Raw genomic sequence first — 22,810 nt, forward strand, 5'->3', positions numbered from 1 at the left:
AAAACCCAAAACCCAAAACCCGAAAAGTGGCCGGTGAACATCCCTAAATAGGATACAGGTGGGTATTAGGAAGGGATTAGGAAAAAGGGGGGGGGGAGGGAGGGAGGGAGGGGGCCATATGAGGAAGGGAAGGGAGAAGAAATATAGGTACCTTTAGAATCATTGGTGAGAACTATTCTCACTCTATCTGAGATATTATTAGAAGATTACATTATAAATAGTCAAGGAATCACACACAAACCCTAGATTAGTTACAAAGATAAACAAGCTGTAGGCACTATTAGGGTCTCTTATACAATCCAGGTAGGCATAAATAAAGGCCTGATCAAGAGGTTTCAAACGCTGACATAATGTGCTTTTTTGTTGTCCCCCCCTTGTCGGGATTTCGGCGTTCGGGATTCCGGCATCGGGATTTTGAACGCCGGGATCCCGACCGCCGGCATGCCGAATCCCTTTCTTGCAATTGTAATGATGATAATAAGAAGTGGTATCGTGTGTTTCTTAAAGGTGTTTCCAAAGTTGAGTCCCATGACTGCCAGAGGATCTGGGGGTAATTTTACATGGAAGATTGTAGAAAGGTAATTCGTTACTTTGCACCAAAATCGTTTGAATTTAAAGCAGTCCCACATACAGTGTTTAAAGTCTGCAACTGCACATCCGCATTTCAAACACTGTCCCGTTTCATCTGGAACCATGTGTCTTCTTCTGTAAGGGGTAATATAAGCACGATGTAGAGTCCTCACATATACCTCCTTGAGATAAACTGAGTGTAGGGCCTTTAATGAGGTAAGGTGTAAGCTCATTATGTCTTCCTGTTTGGATACTATTGAAATATCCTTTTTCCATTTCTCCGCTAGTAAAGCCCACTGGCCCTGATCCTGATGACCTTTTTCCATTAACAGCCCATAAAGGTACTTAACTTTATATTTCTTGTACAACAGGTATTTCAGGAGATGATCTATGGAGTTTATCTGGGCGATCGGAAGGGGAGGGGAGCTGTCCAGGGGCTCTAATTGAGTTCAAGTAATGCCTGACTTGAAAAAACATATATTGCTGATTGTTGGGTATCGAATATCTTATTGAGAGATTTGAAAAGGAATCTATGACACCTCCAGGATCAAATATTTTATTTGATAAATCCAGACCTCTAGCTTTCCATGTTCTGAACAGAGAGTTAGTTAGGGATGGTGAGAACGATGGATTCCCCCATAGTGGAATAAATTGAGAAACATATGGGTTTCTAGTGAGTTTTTTATTTATCCACATCTACATCTCATACGTATCTCTGAACAGAACATAAGATCTTATATCTGCCGGGATTACTGAGGGGTTTTGGGTACCTATGTAGTAGACGGGCACCCACTAAGCAATTTGCTTAGTGGGCTATTCTGCTTAGGAAAATCACATCGCATTGCATCGCATCGCATGGACCATTTTAAGGGCCATGTGATGCGATGCGATTTTCCTATGTAATTTATTCACTGCTATCTTAGCCCCGGGGGATCGCGTCGCAACGCACCTCCCGCAAAATCGCATGAGATCGCATGCGATTTGATAGGGTGTACGATGCCATTACATTAGCTATACAATAATACCATTGTATGACATACAATGAGGTTTTAGGCACCCTCCCCACGCGTCCTCCGACCTTTTAATACCCCCACTATCCACGTCGGTGTGGAGTTGATTTTATATAGTGTGGCGTGTGCAGCGAGCCACCGAGCCCGAAGCGTGGCGAACGCACGCGGAATACATGTAAAGTAATCCGCGTCCCTTCGCGGGGCTCGCTGCGCTCGCTAGTTGTAAAATCAACTCCACGCCGATGTGGATAGTGGGGGTATGAAAAGGTATTATTGTACACCTGATCGCATGCGATGCGATCCCCCGGAGCTAACAGAGCAGTGAATAAATGACATAGGAAAATCGCATCGCATCACCTTAAAATGGCCCATGCGATGCAATGCAATGCGATTTTCCTAAGGTACCGTACATATGCAAATTGGGCGCCCGTCTACTACATAAGTACCGGATTTTGAATCTGACAATTGATCTGTAGATGAATGGGGCCGATTAGTTTGCAGGCAGCTAAACACTGCTGAACATGATGTCTGCACAGATCAGTCAGACCTGTGCGGAGCTTCATTATGTAAAAGTGTAAGAAAGGGCTAAAAATAAAAAATAAAATTAATTTCAATTTCCAAGTATGGACGAGTGTATTCATTCCTACATGTGAGTTCTACCGTGTTTTTCATTTGCATTTGGGCATACTCTGCCTGTTTGTTAGGAGCGGCTCAGGCAGCGCTGCCCCGGTACTCCGCGGGCAACGCACCCCGGCGGTTGCTGGGCAGCCGGGACGCCGCCGCGTCATTCCCTCTGTGCTTCCGCCGGATGCAGACGCGAGTAGCGCTGCGCCGGCGATCCTGACTCCCAGCGCCCCGGCTGTTGCTAGGCAGCCGGGACGCCGCCGCGTCATCAGTCCCGCACTTCCGCCGGACGTTGACGCGCACTCGGCAGTGTTCTCACAGTTCCTTCCTCCCCTGCCGCAGCGGTTGCCTAGGCGACGGGGGACGCCAGGCGGCCGCGGGGAGGAGGGGACAGTCTGCAGGCCCTTCACAGCTGATTAGCGGCAGCGGCAGGGGACACCCTTTTGGCGCCTATTTAAGCTCCCGGGCACTACTGTCTGACGCCGGTGATAGTTCTTCCTTGGTTGGTCAGAGTGCTCCCGGTTTCCTGGTTCCTGGTGGTCTTGGTTTCTGCCCTGCTTCCAGCATTCCAGTATCTGTTCCCGTGTTGCTGCTGAGGATTAACCCTTCTTGTTCTGTATCTTCATCTTTCAGATAAGTGAGGGTTATCCTTATCTTTATTTGCTGCTGCATATTCAGTATTGTTTAGTACCATCCTTGAGTATTGTTACTCCTGTATGCCATTTAGTGTTAAGTACCATCCGGTGAGTATTGTTACTCCTGTACACCTTTTATTGTTCATATACCATCGTTTGAGTATTGTTACTCCTACATATCGTTTATTGTTTAAATACCATCTCTGGAGTATTGTTATCCCCAGTACCATTTAGTGGTAGTTCTATCCAGGGGCGGATCCAGGATAAAATGACAGGGGGGGCACCATGATAAAAGAGGGTTTGGGTTGGGGGAGGGCGGTGTCAGTGGTGCCAGTGTACATGCTAAGAGAGCGGCAGAGAGAGGGTGGGAATGGGATTAAAAATAGGCCCTGGTATTTAAAGTATGCAGGCCCACCATGGCGACAAAAGTGAAGGATGTAGTTGTGCGCACGCCGAAGGCGCGCTCCGGAAAAGGGGTGTGGCCACTCAACAGGGGTGTGTCCTTGAGTGTAGTCTACAACACCATAAACAACTTCTACACATTATGCAACAATATACCAGACCCCATTATACTTCTCCCTTACACATGATGCCAAATGGAATGAGCCAAAATTCACATAATTACACACGGATTGAGCCAAAATTCACCGAATGCCACACGGATTGAGCCAGAATTCACATAATGGCACACAGATTAAGCCAAAATTCACAATACGCTTCATAAACAGGGACATTGTCCACCAAAGGCGTGCATTAAACATTTACACCATAATGTCCATTACACATTAAGTTACACGCCATTATGTCCATTATGTATTATGCCAAACACCATAATGCCTATTAAAAATTATGCTACATAAGTGATGCTTATCTACATGCTCATTGCCAAGGGTTCCATGCTCATTGCTAGAGGTTCCATGCTCGTTGCCATGTGGGATTACATGTTCAATGCCAAGGGGGAATACATGCTCCCGGTAAATGGGGGACAGCCGCCGCCAGGCAGAAGTGATAGCCACTGACAGTGGCAGAGCCTGGCTGTATTCAGAGCACTGCAGAATACCCCTTTCTCACAAGAAAATGCATTCCCAGGTTGGCCCCTTTTACACCAGCCTAGTCCCTGCATTTTCTGGGGTGAGGGGCATAGGCGTGCGCAGCCCATTTTTTTAGGGGGTGCACCATTGGAGGGGCGTGTTCACCACGCCTACTGGGCGTGTCCATCAAAGCCTACTGGGCGTGTCCATCACTGCCTACTGGGCATCAATGCAAACTAAATAGGTGACTTTTTTATGTATATGGGCTTAAGGATTAATTATTCCCATCACACACACCAGAAACAGGGACAGTGCGCGTCGGAAATTTACACTGTAATGGCCATTACGCATAATGCCACACACCCTAATGCCCATTACACATAATGCCACTAACCCTAATGCCCATTACACATAATGCCACTCACCATAATGCCCATTACACATAATGCCACACAACATAATGCCTATCACACATAATGCAATACACAGTAATGCCCATTCCACATAATGCCACCCAGCATAATGCCCATTTCACATAATACCACACACCATAATGCCCATCACATATAATGCCACACACAGTAATTGACATTGCACATTATGCCAGGGCTTGACAAATTTTTGTAAAATAGGGATAATAGGGATTACATAGTATACCACATGCCATTATGCCCAACACACGTTATGCCACACACCGTAATGCCCAATACACATTATACCAAACACTGTAATTCCCATTACACATTATGCCACAAACTGTAAGGCCCATTACATATTACGCCTCACACTGTGATGCCCATTACATGTTGCACCTCACACTGTGATGCCCATTACACATTACACCTCACACGCGAGTAGCGCTGCGCCGGCGATCCTGACTCCCAGCGCCCCGGCTGTTGCTAGGCAGCCGGGACGCCGCCGCGTCATCAGTCCCGCACTTCCGCCGGACGTTGACGCGCACTCGGCAGTGTTCTCACAGTTCCTTCCTCCCCAGCGCGGTTGCCTAGGCGACGGGGGACGCCAGGCGGCCGCGGGGAGGAGGGGACAGTCTGCAGGCCCTTCACAGCTGATTAGCGGCAGCTGCGGGGGATGCATCTTCCAGTCGTGGGAGTCCTCGCCTGTGTTATAGTCAGTTGTTCCCCTTGTCCTCCGTTGGCCTTGACGGGCACGTTGTCACATGTAAGACCTGGTGGTATCGGGGGCGGAGCCTGACTAACGGGCTCTGCCGAACGCGGCTATTATAGGTGAAGCCTTAGCCCTTGCACGTGCCCGTCAATTCTATCCGGAGACAACGGAGTTAGGGTTGGCGGGGACTCTACGGATCCTAACACTGTTTTGTGTTTAGTAAATTACCAAGATGCATTTGACATCTGATAATGCAATCTCAAATTAACTAAACTGTGCATTCATTACTTAACAGGCCAAGAAAAACATTTCAAGACTGAATCACTGTGCTACAGAAGGTTGCAGTCTACTCTCTGGCGTAGTTTCAAAAACCAAAACGATCTTTCTTAAGCGTGAGGTACTAATTAGTTGCATTTTATTGCAGATAAATGCAATAGACTGCATACCTCCCAACTTCTGTCCTGATGAAATAGCACGAGGGTCCGGAAAGGGGGCGGGGCGTATGCAAATGACGGCGTGGCTTATGCTAATTAGCCGCAACCTCATTTTTATATGAGAATAGACACTGTGCGCATGCGCACAGCGTCTATTCTATTAGATTGGGGGGTCTCCCAACTGCCACCCCCCGCAGCGGGACAATGCCTGCCGCGGGTGGGACAGTGGGACAGGACCCGAAAATCGGGACTGTCCCGCTGTAATCGTGACAGTTGGGCAGGGCCGGTGCTAGGGTGTCCGGCGCCCTCCTGCAAACCATACATTTTGCGCCCTTTCACATTGCCATTGCAACAAGCTGCAGCCCGATTGTGGGAGTGTATGCAACATACGATCCTATGGAGGATCTCGGGTGCATGTACATGTATGCATACACCATCTCAGTGCTGTGTCCGCAAAATGTTGCAATCACTAAAGGTGCCCATACACGCTGCGAGAATCGCACACATTATGGGCTAGATCGCATCGCACGGCATGCATGCAATGTGTGTGCGATGCGATCCGAAAGCAGTACAAAAAGAGGGGAGGAGATAGAGGGGGCGGAGTGTTGAGGACTGCCAGTGGCACTGGCACAGCACACTGAGAAGAGGGAAGGAAGGGGAGGCGGCGCTGCTGCCTGTTCGTCATTTGATTGACAGCAGCAGACGCAGGGAGCAATGGGTAGGGGGCCGATCCGGACATAACATGTCATCCAGGCATTCACAGACAGTGCTACATGCCTCAGCGCAAGTGTCCGTGAGGAAGAGGGGGCAGGTCGCAGGAGGAGGACAGTGTGTGCGCGGTGCAGGGAGCTGCTCAGCCTCTCCATACTGCCGGCCGCTATCAGACAGGCGCTGCGGGCGGCGTGCAGGAGGCAGTGACAGTGAGGGCTGAGGCAGCTTTAGCAGAGCAGGGAGGGAGACAGCGACTTTTCAGCATGGCGCCTCCCTGCTTTGCAGGAGCTGCTGAGTGGGTAGCGCCGGCCCTGCAGTTGGGAGGTATGAATAGAGGTTTTGCTGCATTGTAAGTCTGCTTATTGACATGTATTGAGAATGAATGGTAAGGAGCAGTTGTGATTTCAGGTTGTGGCCACAAGAGGGCGGACACGATACATACATATATATTTATGTGTAAACATAAATGAAAAATTGAAGCAATACAGATTTTTATTAAAGGACTTTTATACCTTTTGTATTATGAATAATTGATTGTATTTCTTCACTTTTGTGGCACTTTGTTAGTTTAGTTTAATAGTAAACACGTTTTAAATTTGTGTTTTTGTATGCTTGCAGGTATGATCGCAGTTGTGGTGAGGCTATCTAATATTTTAACATATCAATAATTTGAAAGTCAAAACAAGTTACTATAGGTCCTGCATATGCACTCTGGGGGCAGGAGGAAGCACATAGCTGGTACTGCATGTTCCTTTTCCTGGTTATTTGTAATTCAAAAATATGCAAACGGTGCAATTATTGAAAGAATGTGCATGCTTACCATTCACATTGCGAATGCATAAAGGCAATTAGCAACAGTTCAATCATTCAACCCCCAAAAATGTATTTTTTTTGACCAATTTTTTCAATTACAGACCATTTTTTCTCATAAAATTTACCCGTTTTCACTTTTCTGATCTGAGGTGCTGGGACTTATTCTGGTTCACTCTCAGAGGCGAATTCCTTCTCAAATGGACAAAGCCATGTGCACTGCGGGGGTGGGGGTGTCAAATGTAATTTGTGCAGAGAGAATTAGATTTGGGTGGGATTTTACTTCAATGTGAGATCTATATTGCAGTGTAAAAATAAAGGGTACTTGTGTAGTTTCACGGCGGCAGCCTAAGCTACGTTTTCAGCATAGCCCAACGGCTGCCTAGCGTAGTCAGCGTAGTGTCCCCACAGCAGCCCTGCGTAGTTAGCGTAGTGTCCCCGCCAGGCAGCGTAGTCACCGCACTGTCCCCTTGAGATTCAGCTATGTCCCCGGCTTCCCTGGCAAGCCTAGTGAGCGCCTCTCACACATGCCGGTAACCGCCAGATCCCCTGCGCTGGCGGACGCTGACGGTGAGGCGCTCCATCTGCCTGAGAAGCACAAGCGTCTCAGTAATTCTTGTGGCAGGGTACGGCAACCCTGCCCGTGTCCACTTCAGGGAGATGGGGTTAGGGGTTCGGCAGCCCATGCGTCTCGTGCACAAAGGGGGGTGTGGTGCGGAAGTGCGTCTCATGCACAATAAAGGACGCATTTGCCAGTGCTCCATGTTACATACTGGCAAATGCCTCCTTTTCAAACTCCCACTATCCATGCCAGCCGAATTGTGGCGAGTGCAGCGCTCGCAACACTTCGGGCTCTGTGACTCGCTGCGCTCGCCACACTTATAAAATTAACTCCATGCTGACGTGGATAGTGGGGGTAAAGAGTCTGGTGCAGGGGCACTCTTTTTATTAAAATTTGTATTCGATCTTGTCTGAATTTTGCAGCTAACCGAAACCTCCAGACATCTCTATACAATGCAGCCGTTTTCAACTGGCATTTCCGCTGATACAGAGTCAAATTTGTTTAGTCGAATCTGCATCCTTGGAAAATAGTCGAAAAATGCTGCATTTTTTTACTAAAACACAAGGATAGGCAAGTAATTCACCGGTCCATGTGTTTTCCGACCATGGTGTTTTTTTTTCGAACTGTTTGAAGAATTGGCACAGATCAAATACCCCTCATGCAGTGGCGTAACTTGTGTAAGGCAGCCCCCGCCACTGCTTGGAGGAGCGGGGGCTGCCTGGGCGCCGGCTCGGGCACGGAGAGGCTAGACAGAGGAGCCGGGAAGAAGCTGAGCAGTACTGTCAGGAGGGGGCCTGCAGCTGCTCGTGAATATACACAGCCGGCCACTGCTGCCGCGCTGTACATTGTTAGAGGAAGTCCGTGCAGCTTGAGGAGCAGGGGAGCTGTCAGTCAGGGCTTCCCTGATGCTGGCTCCGCCCACCACACTCATGGGCTCCGTGCAGCAGGCCCCAGCCCTGCTCTCCCTGCTCCTGTGACCGGCATTCTTATGGGCTCCGTGCGTGCATTAGGGTACAGTCCTGACTCCTGCTCTCCCTGCACACTCCTGTAACATGCTGATGCTGGCCTCACACACTCACCACAGTGCCAGCTCCCTGCACCTCCAAGGAATGGGCAAGCCAGGTGAGTGCTGTATAGTGGGGGAGTGAGGGGCTGTGTTTTATCTACTGTAATGTGGCACTTTTATTATTGTGGTGCTGTGTGTGTACTGGGGGAGTGGGGTCTGTAATATGATGGGGATTTAGTGTGTGTGGGGGGTTGGGGCTGTTTATAATGTGGAATGGGCTGTGTATAATGTAATATAAGGGATCTGTGTATAGTTTAATATGGGGAGGGCTGTGTATAGTGTGACATGGGAAGGGCTGTGTATAGTGTAATATGGGGAGGGCTGTGTAAAATGTGATATGGGAAGGGCTGTGTATAGTGTAATATGGGGAGGGCTGTGTATAATGTGATATGGGAAGGGCTGTGTATAATGTAATATAGGGGGCTGTGTATAATGTAATATAGGGGGGCTGTGTATAATGTAATATAGGGATGCTGTGTATAATGTAATATGGGTGGGTTGTGTATAATGTAATATAGGGGGGCTGTGTATAATATAATATGGGGTGGGCTGTGTATAATGTATATAGGGGGGATGTGTATAATGTAACATAGGGGGACTGTGTATAATGTAATATAGGGGGGCTGTGTATAATGTAACATAGGGGGGCTGTGTATAATGTGATATGGGGAAGGCTGCATTCATTGGGCCAGATTCAGACCTGTTGATCAGTATAGTCTCCGCCGCGCACCAGTGAAATCCTGCCTTGCAAATCAATGTGCCCCCTGTGTGACTGGATTTGTAAGGCTGCACATCCGTTTGCACCCGCCCGGATATTTACAAATATCAGGGACAACCAGTGTTTTTATTGGACTCCCAAAAGCGTTCGTTGTCCACCCCCACATGCCCACTCAATGACAATTACCTTTCGAACGGCAGCCAACAAAAATAATGGCAGGATTTTATTGCAGCATGGCCTCGTGCATGTATACTGCATACCCTACACATATGCAGTTCAATGATAATCATCCGCTATGCAAATTTGCAGCCATGCAAGCAGGTCTGAATTAGGCCCATTAAAATATGGTGCTATGCGTAATATGGGAGAGGGGCGGCTGTATATAATGTGATATGGTACTTTGTGTACGGGGTGTAATATGGGATGTGTGTGTGTTCTGGGTGCGGCATCTCTTCAGTGCAGGAACAGAGGTAGTGCAGGCAGATAGCCGTGGGTGCTCACCTGCTAGGAATGACGGAAACGGGGGTCGCAGTGCTAGGCCTCTCCCCATGGCCATACCCACCTGGCATGTAGCTCCGCCCTTACTGGGGTCGGACGCACCTTCGGTGCGGCAGGTTGAGGTATGCTATAGTTTTCACCTGCCATTGCAGAACACACCACTGAGTGTATGTACATGGGTGGAGCTAGACACAACCTTTGGAGCGGACCACGATATCCCCCTCTCAATGGGGCAGCGCATTTTACTAGCATCTGGAATCTCCCTGTAACTAGTTTTCAAAATAGGCAAGTATGAGAGAAAACAGTATCCCACCCAGACCCAGTATGCTACACTGACAGCGGGCAGTCTTTTTCTTCTGGGCCCCGCTGGAAGTTGTAGCGCTATGTGCCGGCAGGGCGGGAAGCGCTGCTGACATTGAAAAGACTGAGAATTCTCTCAGCCAATCAGCTTCCGGCCCGGCCAGTCTTTTCAAATTCAGTAGCGCTTCCTGCCCTGCCGGCACATAGCGCTAGAGTACAAGCTATCTGCCGCCGCCCAGATCATCCCCACTGCTGCACATAGGTGAGGAGGTGGGGGTCAAACAGTCTGCTGGGGGCAGTGTGCAGTGCGCTAGCAGCCAGTCCCGGGGGAGAGGATGTCCAGGTGGCCACGGTGCTGGGCGGAGGGGAGAGTGTTCTACAGGGGATGGGTTCTGCCAGTAAGCTCGCTGCGCTCTCCCTGCTATGCCTCCCCAGGGATGCTTCTCCGCCAATCACAGCGCTCCCAGCCACATATGTGGCAGACAGACAACAGTAATTAGAAGCAGGTTGGTAATTCACCTTTTTCTGCAGCCATTCATTTAAATTAAGTCCCACCAGGGTGGTCAGTGTGGACCAAGGGGGGCACATATAGGCATGTGGTGGGAAGGTACAATGGGGGGGGGGGACAGCGAGGCATGTAGTGGGAAGGTACCAGGTGGGACACAGCGAAGCATGTGTTGGGAAGGTACCAGGGGGGACAAAGAGAGGCCTGTGGTGGGAAGGGACCAGGAGGGACAAAGAGAGGCATGTGGTGAGAACGGAACAGGAAGGACACATGTGCATATAGGGGAAAGGGACATGGGGAGAGACAGAGAGGTAATGTGTATGGGGCATTATGGGGGGGGGGGGGGGGCGCCTAAAAATATTTTGGCTTGGGGGAGCATCATTTATAGTTACGCCACTGCCCTCATGCAATTCTCACTACTCACGCTTTTGTGTTGCACCAAATTAAACATTACCTATATTCAGTTATGTAGGTACCCTACACCAGAACGGACTGGAAATCAGTCTCGGGTTGAAATTAATAGGATCAATCATTCCAATGCTTGAACATGTATATAACTTTAACTTGCTGGTTTTATATAAATCTACAAAAAATTGGGTATGGTGCCCTGCCTGTGGTAATGGCAGGACAGATTTTCAAGACAAACAGTGTTGTAACTGCCCAACCACGTTCACCACAGGCAGTGCACTAAGGTCCTTATTCAGGTTGATTCACTCCCCTGCCTGTTCGCGAAGGGGAGCACTTAAAAATCAGCAATATACCGTGTTATAGCTGCGTTGTGAAAGGGGTTTTAATTGTCATTAACTAGTATATTGTATAACAACAAATATAGCAAAAAATAGCAAAACATGTAATTTGTTACAGTATTTCCATTTTTGAATTTATCATAGTATAATTTATGTGCAGTGTATTACTTACCTTTTTCAATTTTGTAGAATATTAATTATACCTTTCTATTAGTAAAATTCCACACCTTAATTATTTTCATTGCAGTTTGCTAACTAGAAATAGAGATGTCAAATTTTAACAGCTGAAATCAGGAAAAAGACATGTTAATATAAATGTAATGAGTTCTGACAGTACTCCAGTCTTGTACTATATGAAAAAAGAGTAAGGTACAATAGAGATTACAGCTTTCATGTGTTAGCACTGCCTCTGATCACTGTCAAGTTCATTTGCTGAAACTGATTAGTTTTAAACTCAGCATTTAGTCCACTGGTGAATTGGGGGATTGCAACAGCACATGGAATGGAATGTTTACAGTGGTTTTCTGCATTCAGTTAACGTTAACTAGGGTGGCCAATCCCGGGATCGGGATTGGCGGGATCCCGGGATTTGGTCCCAAAAACACTGGGATTTCGAGATTAGACTGCGCATGCGCAGTCTAATGCCGGGCAGTGTCTGAAAACTCGCTCAGGCGCTACCCTGCAGTTCCCAATGCCTGGCCTGCAGCTCTGCGCAGCGTGACGGTCAGAGGTAACGCTGCGCAGGCCGAATAGTTTATGCGCCCACCTGCCCACAGCCCTGCTCCCCCGGGTCCGGTATGATATGCCGGCGATCGGAATCTCGGCAGGCGAAATACCGTCGTGGACACCCATATAGGGACAAAGTGCCGGCATTGCGACGGCCGGGATTCCGGCGTCGGTATTTCAACCACCGGGATTCCGACCACCGGCATATTGAACAAATCCGATAAATGTGCGGGCGGTCAGGGCAGTTTTTTCATTAGGAAAGCCAATCTCGGGCTCCCAGGAATACTGGGATTGAGCATTTTTCCCTACTTGGCACAATTGTAGCTTGTGCTGCATATTTAACTTTTTAAATCTACTGTTCGTTTACACCACATACTGTATTTATGTTCTTGATTACAGTATTACAGGCCTATGAGATCCACTGAGGTTTACCTTCCTGACCCTGGTTTACCCAAACTACCAGGATATATGAAAATAACTGCCATCAAATGTTTTAGATTAGAACCTAAAGGAAGGAAGGCCAGATTGAAATCGTGCCCTGAGCAAGACTGTGGATGGCTCGCGAAAATCACAACGATCGCCGAATAGCTGCACATCCATTTGCCACTCAGTCACCCTCAAAATGATTTTACCAGTGTGTGCAGTCTGTCCGTAGCCCTGAACCTACTCCTCCTGTGCCATAGGAACAGGCTGATCGAGGCTGACATCACACACCCTCCCTGAAAACATCTGCTTGCATTCTTGCATTCTTCCTGATACTCCCAGAAAAACGGCTACCACCCCCAATTGGGGACTTCCTGTTAATCAACTTGAAAACGTCTTGTAGTGGTAGTAGTAGTAGTAGTAGTAGTAGTAGTAGTAGCAGTAGTAGTAGTAGCAGTAGCAGCAGCAGCAGCTGTAGCAGTAGTAGTAGTATAGTAGTAGTAGTAGTAGTAGTAGTAGTAGTAGTAGTAGTAGCAGCAGTAGTAGTATAGTAGTAGTAGTAGCAGTAGCAGCAGCAGAAGCAGTAGTAGTATCAGTAGTAGTAGTGCAGTAGTAGTAGCAGTAGCAGTAGTAGTATATTAGCAGTAGTAGTATAGTAGCAGCAGTAGCAGTAGTAGTATAGTAGCAGTAGTAGTAGTAGTAGTAGTAGTAGTAGCAGTAGTAGCAGTAGTAGTATAGTAGTAGTATAGCAGTAGTAGCAGTAGCAGCAGCAGCAGAAGCAGTAGTAGTAGCAGTAGCAGTAGCAGTAGTATAGTAGCAGTAGTAGCAGTAGTAGTATAGTAGTAATAGTAGTAGTAGTAGTAGCAGCAGTAGTAGTAGCAGCAGTAGCAGCAGCAGAAGCAGTAGTAGTAGCAGTAGTAGCAGTAGTAGTATAGTAGCAGTAGTAGCAGTAGCAGTAGTAGTGGTAGTGGTAGTGGTAGTAGTAGTAGCAGTAGCAGTAGCAGTAGTAGTAGTAGTAGTAGTAGTAGTAGTAGTAGTAGTACAATAGTTATACATTTAAAAAAGCAGACCTTCAGGGTAGCATGGTATTAGGTGTGTTTGTAAAAGTATTTAGCTAACAGCTGAGCCCACTACAATCCCCAATTATTATTCTGCACAGGGACAGACATGTCTTTGTTATCCCTTTTTGGAATTGACTGTGTACATCAAACACTGTCACTATAAATAAACTATGCCTGCATGCATAATACATTCCCATTAACAGGCAATGCAATTAACCTATGGTTTTCATATTAATTTAATTAAAATAGCACTCTAAAGCATATGAAATTTAGATTGTTTTTTTTTTTTTCATTCAAGGGTTTGTTTTTGAGATGTGAAGAAGACTATTTATATAACTTATCAGTTAAAACAAAGCACATTAAGATATCTAATTTAAAGTTATTTGCTTAAAATATTTATCTGAGAAGATCCATAATTAGATGAAGACTGCACTCGGTGTGTGACAGTTTGAAAACCACAATAAAACCTGCCTCTTAGTAAATCTCCACCTTCGCTCATCTTTCATTGAAGCGCTATCATTGGCTTGAAGCATCCTAATTTTCGGTAAAATGCAAATAATGGGGCGGTCCCAAATCAGTTTACAATTTATAGCTCCTCCCTTTTATGCCCACAATGGTGTGCACAGACGCCCAGTGGCTGCATCAGTTGAACCAGCCTCACTAAGCCTTGAAAAGTGATACAATGGAGAGTGACAAACCACCAACCAATCAGCTTCTAACTGTCATTTTTCAAACCCAGCCTGTGACGGGTGCCGGATGACTGCCCGACAGTCGAGATTCTGACGGTCAGTACTCCGACATCAGAATCCCGACTGTTTAAATGCCCAAAAGTCAGGAACCCGACTGACAGGGGCTATTCTGCATGACCCCCATGGAGGGAGAATAAATCCTTTGGCGCGCGTAGCGAGCCACCGAGCCCGCAATGTGGTGAGTGCAGCGAGCCTGCAAAGGGCTTCTTTGCACTCGCCCCACTTTCAGAGCACCGGCAGTCGGCGATTCCGATGTTGGTATACTGACTGTCAGGATCCTGATTGTTGGACTGTCCTACCACACTAGCCTGTGACATGTAGTTAGGAGCTGATTGGCTGCTACTTAATCACACTCCCCTTTGTCACTTTTCAAGCATAGTACTTCTGGCCCAATGATTCTGTACAAAACTCCTTTGCACTGTACGCTGTGATCCCAGTGTCGGAATGGGGCATGAAGGGCCCACTGCAAGAATGCAGTAGAAGGGGCCCATGCTTAGGGGTGTGGCCAGCATAAAGATGGGGTGCAACCAGCCGACACAGAGACTTGACTAACCATTTGACTAACCATTTGAGCATGCATGATCTGGGTCCATGCATGATAATACCAGATTAATAACACCTACTGTATGTACTGTGTACAATTTGGAACCTGATCCCTGGAGAAGAAGGTGGGCTCTTAGGCAGTGGGGCCTACTGGACAGGGCCACCTTAATGCATAGAAATACTGCGCAGCTTCCCAGGGCCCCCAATTCCAGGGGCCTCTGAGTAGGGGAAGATGGTGCTTGTACAATCAGAGTGGTGAGGCAGCATTTTCTTTATGTTCTTGTCAGCCTTAAGCCAAGCAGTGAATGGCTATCAGCATGCTGATTGGTGGGTTACTTGAGCTATCCACCAATTATAGTGCTCACAGCTATTCACTTACTGTATGGAAGCTTGTGGAAAGACAAGCGCAGCATTACAGGCAGAGCATGTTATTTTTATTGGTTACAGTCAATGAATGGTTAGGTCCCCAGTGCATTGCATTGTCCAGGGCCTGCAATGCTGTTAAGATGGCTTAGTCACGGGGTTTTCCCACTGCATACTTCCCTACCCTCTCAACCGTGCCCCACGGAAAGGTTGGCAATTCTCCTGCATGCCCCCCAGAGCCCCCCCCCCCGCGGCCCAGAGCCACTGAAGGAAATGGCGGAATTTGCGGGTCTGTGTGGGACTAAAATGACATAAACCGAGGCATTTCGTGGCATTTAAGCCCCGTCCCCTACTAGTTTGCATAGATTGGGGGAAGGACTTTGAGAATCTGCAGAATTGATTGTCATCTCCAGGCTTCTCCCGGAGAGGCAAATTGAAAGGTCGGCAAGTATGCCACTGTATCCCTGTTGGCCAGTCTACAGCCCTATCTGATCCTCACATTTTTTTTACATTTATCTGGTATCTCCATTTGTGTTTCTTTATTTAAAATTATCTGCATGCCACAAAATAAATACATTTTCTAACTATAAAAAACGAAATCATGCTTAAACATTTTGTGTGTGATTTTTTTTTTTTAGCCTAACAAACATCTTTATAACATCAGTAAGAAGTGGACAATTACAATTTCTTAGTGAAGAGCCAAACAATCCTGCCTGACTTAAAATGATTATTGCCCCACACACAGAGTGCAGCAGTTATACATATTCAGTAACAGTTATATGTGTTACTCTCACTGATAAATGTCGCCCCTAAGCACAGATGTGATTTAGTTTGCTGCTGAATAAACACAGTACTGAGATTAAAAATGGTCACTAGTGTGCTCAGGGACAAGAGTGATCACATAAATATCCGCAGTCAATAAAAGTGATTTGCTACGCTTCTCTCGGGACTGCTGAGAACGTCTGACAGGGCACACTGACTTCTATAATGCATCACAAAAGAAACAAAGACATGTAAACTATATAGTACTGCTAGTACTTACAAATCCGGAGAGTGCCGCTTCTTCCTTTCCAGGGCTATTTGCCTTGGAGAATATTGTCTATACCAATTGCTTAGGAAGGCACCCCGGTGGATGTCCCTGCTCTAGCCGAGAGTGCCGAACAAACCCCTTTGTTGTATACTATTTTGGGGCGCCGAGGCGTTCCACTTGCGTTAAGGCACCTGCAAATTATCTTCAGTTTTACCTGATGGACTCTTTCTCAGCCTGATCAAACAGAAGATTCGAGCACAATACCAGCACCTTCCTCTCCACTATCACGCTCCCGGGTTCATATACCGGGTAATCACCTACCCTGCACTGTGCACTTTACACCTTTGGGTGCAATCATGGATCCCCAGACATCTGCTGGCATGACTTTCCAGGACATTCAAAAGCATTTGGATCAAACATTCTCCTATTCCCAGGAGCGGGTGCAAGCCATCCTTTTCAAGGAACAGGCGGACAGCACCCTGGCACACAAATCTGGTGAAGACGTTTACAACATTCCATATAAACTACAGAAAAAATAAATTGATTTTTTGCTTCATGGCACCACCTTATCGGACTATTTCAGACACCGTATGATCCCGAGGGGCTTTCGTATTAACAATGTTCCCACCATTGGCAGAAATAGTCCCGACTTTTGCCTCAAATGGATTTCGATCCTCAATAAATGTAGCCAGGATCTAATGATCCTGGTAATTGAGGAGTCGGGCAAAATCTTGGAAAACACCAGAATTAAAACCTCAGAGATTCGCTCTGCCCATAAATCCATTCTGGATGATAAAACGCATACCGCCTTGTGGAAGAAACTCCAGACCCAGCTAGCCCAATACAAAACGGATCTAGAACAATTTAAAAAGAAAAAATGGAATACAGTACAATCTGATTATGAGGAGTGTAGGGTGTACAGATGGTTAAACGGCACGGAATCACAGAGACCTAGAGGCCGGTCTAAGTTCAGACCAAACAGAAAACCCCGTACACACCGCGATCAGTCCCGTTATACAAGTGACAGTGATTTTGTTCACGAGGACTCTGATGACAATTCCAACCAAGGTCAGATCCCTTTAGGCCGGTCCACCCGTTCAAATCTGGACCTACGCGGTCAAGATATACGAGGAGGGGAGGACAAAACTCCCGTATCCACCAAGCCTCCATCCAACAAGAAAGGAATCTGATTTTCAACCTCAGCTCACACCCCATTTCGGACAATGAGCTTAAAGTCTTAAACCGTGGCCTTTCCTACGTCCCCACTAACTCCCATGACGACTTTAAATGGAAAGTTGATCTACACAAGTTCAACAGGTCAATGCGCATCAAGGAACATTTTCAACACTCTACCTTTACGTCTACAGACCCCCATAATATGTTCCTAAAAAAACATGCCAAATCATCCTTTGACCCTCAATCCTTCAACCCGGCACTGAAATCCTTTGCGAAGGTTGTAGACAACTCCATTACTAAGTGTCATAAACTTACCAAACACAAATATTCCAATTTGCATCCTGACGAACAACGGGCACTGTCTCAACTTTCCAAAAGAACGGAAATTATCATTAGACCCGCTGACAAGGGTGGTGCCATTGTCATTCAGGACACCACCACATATGTCCAAAACCTCGACAACATGCTATCTGATCAGAAAACCTACAACAAGTTGAAAGGTGATCCGACGCCAGTCTTCAAAAATGAAATTGATGCCATCCTTACACAGGCGTTCAAGCAAGGGCATATAAGCAAAAAGGTTCTGGACACTCTGATTCAGCCGTTCCCGATTGTACCAGTGATATACACTATACCTAAAATACATAAAAATCCGGTCAATCCCCCTGGCAGACCCATCATTTCTGCCAGGGGTTCTCTTACGCAAGCAATTTCTCAATTTCTAGACTGTCTTCTCCAACCTTATATCGTTGTGCAACCCCATTACCTCAAAGACACCACCCACCTTTTAAACAAACTGAGCGAGCTCCCTTGTTTCTCTCCTGGCACAGTACTCTGTACCCTGGACGTGTCAAACTTGTATACTGTCATCCCCCATGCACAGGCAATTGCAGCCATGAGAAATTTCCTTTACAGAGTCAGATTTGACAAATTGGACATTGAATTGTTCCTTCAACTTTTACAATACACTCTGGCTAGAAATTACTTTTTGCATAACACCGAATATTATATCCAATTGACGGGATGTTCAATGGGATCCAACGTCTCTCCATCACTGGCAAACATTTTTATGTTTGAAGCAGAAAATGACTTTTTTTTCCAGGACGCAAATATTTATGATAAAATTGTCTTATATTGTCGTTATATTGACGATCTGCTGATCCTATGGTCTGGATCCCAACAAGAATTGACAGACTTGGTCACCCACATTAACTCCCTGGACAGCGCGATCAAATTCACTCACACCACCAGCCTTACGCAAATACATTACCTGGATGTATCTATTTCAATCTCAGAGGGCCGATTGCAGACACAGGTCTTTCAGAAACCGACAGACCGCAACACCCTATTACATGCGAGCAGTAACCACCCGCCAGCCCTGAAAAAAGGACTACCAAAATCTCAATTAATCAGGGTTGCCCGCATTACTAGCGAGGCCAACGCACTGGAACCTGCCCTCAATACCATGGTGACAAAATTTGCGGATCGTGGCTATAACATCTCCACATTGTCTAAACAGAAAAATGAGGTGTTAAAAATGCCCAGGCACTCCTTACTTGCCCCTAAAAGCCGTGACAACAAGTTGGACAATCGCATCCCGTTTGTAACCACGTTCACTCCAACCAGCATCGCTTTGCCTAAAACATTGCATTCCTGGTGGCCCATCGTCACGAGCGACAAGTCCCTCCCCATTTTTAAAAACAAAAAGGTAATGCCTAGCTACCGCAGAGGAAAAAACATCAAAGACCTTGTCATGAAAACTAATGTCAACACCACAGTCGTCCCAACTCTGTTCAACACTAAAAAGAAGAAACCTGGCTGTTATCGCTGCCCCTCATGTACCACCTGCAGCTTCATGGAAGCAGGAACATTCTTCAAACACCCAGACACGGGGGAAAAATTTAAAATTAAACATGTTCTTTCATGTAAATCACAATTCATTATTTATATCATCATCTGCCCCTGCGGCAAATATTATGTTGGACAGACGATCAGGACCCTCCGCGAGCGTATGGCTGCTCATCGCTCCGCCATAAAAGCTGCCATAGAAGGCAAAGATATGGACCAACCAGTGGCCAAGCATTTTAAAGAATTTCGCCATTCCCTTACACACTTTAGATGCAAAATAATTGACCACATCCCTCCCCCAGCCCGAGGTGGTGATCGACACAAGATGTTGACGCAGAGGGAGTCTGAATGGATTTTCCGACTGAACACATTGGTTCCAAACGGACTTAATGAGAAAATTTCTTGGGGTGCTTTCATGTAATGTTTTTTTGCTCCTTTCAGGAATTTAGAGCATGTTGTTGTCTTTTATATATCATGTTTTATCTCCTTAAGCGGTTATGTCAACCCACATATGTCAGTACTTTGTCTATTTCCATGTCTTATGCATTTTATCCGTTCTCTTTATCACATCTCTTTTAAAATTATGTCCTGTACGTTTACTTTTGTTCACAAGCACATTTTTTCCAACCAGTTTATTCATAGGTTGGTCCTCTTTCTTGTTTTTCACAGGTTCCAAGCGTCTGTCTACACACCGGGACAGTGAGGTCCGTGCGGCGCTGCTGACAGATGACGCGCCCCCACATCAGTGAGCGCTGACGTAGCTGACGGCCGGCCCCGGCCACACACACCCCCGGAAGTGACACGCTTGGATACCAGAATCAGCACGCTTTCACGAGCTCACACAGGCATATAAGGTACACTGGTTTTTGTATCTCTGTATTCTTCTCTTTGCACAGCAATAATAGCACTTTATTTCGTCCTGATGAAAAGGCACACTAGCCTTGAAACGTTGACGACTATGACGATTATATATATATATACAGGTCGAGTATCCCGTATCCGAATATCCGTTATCCGAATTATTCCGAAATACGGACATTCCAGAAAGTGAAAAAAAAAATTTTTTTTGCTAAAAACTCACTGGGGACATTTGTAACAGCATCACTGGGGACATGATATGTAACTGGCACTATATATGTGCAAGACAATGATTGCTTGGCATTCAAATTCAGTGCTGAGATAGTACACACATTTTGTTTCACGTTTTGAAACCTTGTTTTTTGAACAATTAAAATATATTTGTGTGTATTTTATGTGGTAATAAAATATATTTGTGGGTATATTATGTGTTTATACAGCATAAATGCAAGATACTTCAAAATACATCATTGAAATATTAAAATATTCCGAAATACGGAATAATCCGTTATCCAAAATTCTCCTGGTCCCGAGCATTTTGGATAAGGGATACTCAACCTGTATATATATATAATTGCATAGGTGCGGCACTCCGACTGTGTGCAGATGGAAGGGGGTGCCCGCCGTGGTACACCTGTCTCTCACGACCAGGTGCGTATTTGCAGAGTTTTGGAGGGAGGCGGCACTCACGGATCAAGAAATAAACAGTCAGCAGACCAGGGTATTCCCAACGTTTCAAACCTCTGTGGGTTTTTTATCAAGGTGCATTGAACGTTCAATGCACCTTGATAAAAAACCCACAGAGGTTTGAAACGTTGGGAATACCCTGGTCTGCTGACTGTTTATTTCTTGATCCGTGAGTGCCGCCTCTCTCTAAAACTCTGTGTATATATATATATATATATATATATATATAGCGTGCAAGAAAGACAGCGGCACTCGAACGGGTCTTTTCAAAATCGTATATTTTTAAGCAAGTGAAAAACTGACGTTTCGGAGCAATTAGCCCCGTTTTCAAAGTAAATGGGTCTAATAGCTCCGAAACGTCAGTTTTTCACTTGCTTAAAAATAGCAAAAATAGCAAAAATAGCAAAATATAAGATTTTGAAAAGACCCGTTCGAGTGCCGCTGTCTTTCTTGCACGCTACCTACTACATTCCAGGAGGCACCGTGGGCAGCTGACCGCAATCAGGAGAGTGCCGGGCCAACACATTGACATATATATATATATATATATATATATATATATATTAATATATATATATATATATATATATAATATATATATATATATATATATATATATATATATATATCTCTTATATATTTAGCCAGATCTGTCACTCAACCCCTGTGGAGAACGTTCCTGTGTAGAACAGTTTCACTTTCATGTGTCTGACGTTCCACCCCCTTGACATCACCTCCCCCCGCCCAGCCAGGGCTACAGTACACGCCCACCATCCACCATTACTCCACAGCCACCATCCACCATTACTCCTGCACATCCCTACCCTCTGCCAGGACCCCCGCGACCCCCCTCCCGCGATCCGCGGGACCCCCCGCGACCCCCCCCCCTCCCGCGATTTGCGGGACCCCCCCGCGACCCCCCCTCCCGCGATTCGCGGGACCCCCCGTGACCCCCCCTCCCGTGAATCGCGGGATCCCCGCGACCCCCCCTCCCGCGAATCGCGGGACCCCCGCGACCCCCCTCCCGCGATTCGCGGGACCCCCGCGACCCCCCCTCCCGCGATTCGCGGGACCCCCGTGACCCCCCCTCCCGCCATTCGCAGGACCCCGCACCCCCCCTCCCGCGATTCGCGGGACCCCCGCTTTCCACCCTCCCGCGAGTCGCGGGACCCCCGTGACCCCCCCTCCCGTGATTCGCGGGACCCCCGCGAACCCCCCCTCCCGCGATTCGCGGGACCCCCGCGACCACCACGGTATCCGGACTATTGTTAGACAGCACTTACATCGACAGCCATTACATCGACACCACTGTTTATTGAGCCGACATGTGCCGACAGGCGGTATTTCATGCCCTACTATCCACTAGGGCGTGGTGGGAGAATAAAATAGTGTGCCGAGCGCAGCGAGGCACCGTGCCCGAAGCATAGCGAGCGGCTGCGGTACACTTCAAACTTTGTCCATGTCGACATTTCGGCCAAAAAAACAGAGAAAAAAACCATGTCGACCTTTTGACTGTCGACATAGACTCTGTCGACCTAATGGAAGTGTCGACCTAAAAACATGTCGACCTAATGAGCTGTCGACCTAATGAGCTGTCGACATAATGACATGTCGACCTAATGGTATGTCGACCTAAAACCATGTCGACCTATTGAGCTGTCGAACTAATGGTGTCGATGTAATGGCTGTCGATGTAAGTGCTGTCTAATATCCGTCCCAGACCCGACCACCCCCTCCCGCGATTCGCTGGACCTCCGCAACCACCCCCTCCCGCGAAACGCGGGACCTCCGCGACCCTCCCGCAAATCGCGGGACCCCAGCGACCCCTCCCTCCCGCGAGCCCCCTCCCGCGATTCGCAGGACCCCTGCATCCTCCCCTCCCGCGATTCGCGGGACCCCTGCGACCCCCCCTCCCGGCATTAAAAGGGCCCCCCGCGACCCCCCCTCCCGCGATTCACGGCACCCCCCCCTACTGTGATTTGCGACCCCCCTCCCGCAATT

The 22,810-nt window shown here is 47.1% G+C and overlaps 1 long non-coding RNA gene across 2 annotated transcripts in view; it reads left to right on the forward strand.

The window, feature by feature from the left end:
• The first annotated feature begins 8,266 nt into the window (after nt 1-8,266).
• LOC146079439 (uncharacterized) overlaps nt 8,267-22,810 on the forward strand; it is a 241,064-nt gene continuing 226,520 nt past the window's right edge. For both annotated transcript variants that reach the window (XR_014474530.1, XR_014474531.1), the window contains exons 1-2: nt 8,267-8,634; nt 19,934-20,118. This is a non-coding gene — a long non-coding RNA (uncharacterized LOC146079439). The remainder of the gene's footprint in view (nt 8,635-19,933; nt 20,119-22,810) is intronic.

The sequence above is a fragment of the Crinia signifera genome, chromosome 5 (genome assembly GCF_055691185.1).
Source record: "Crinia signifera chromosome 5, ASM5569118v1, whole genome shotgun sequence".
Lineage (NCBI taxonomy): Eukaryota > Metazoa > Chordata > Amphibia > Anura > Myobatrachidae > Crinia > Crinia signifera.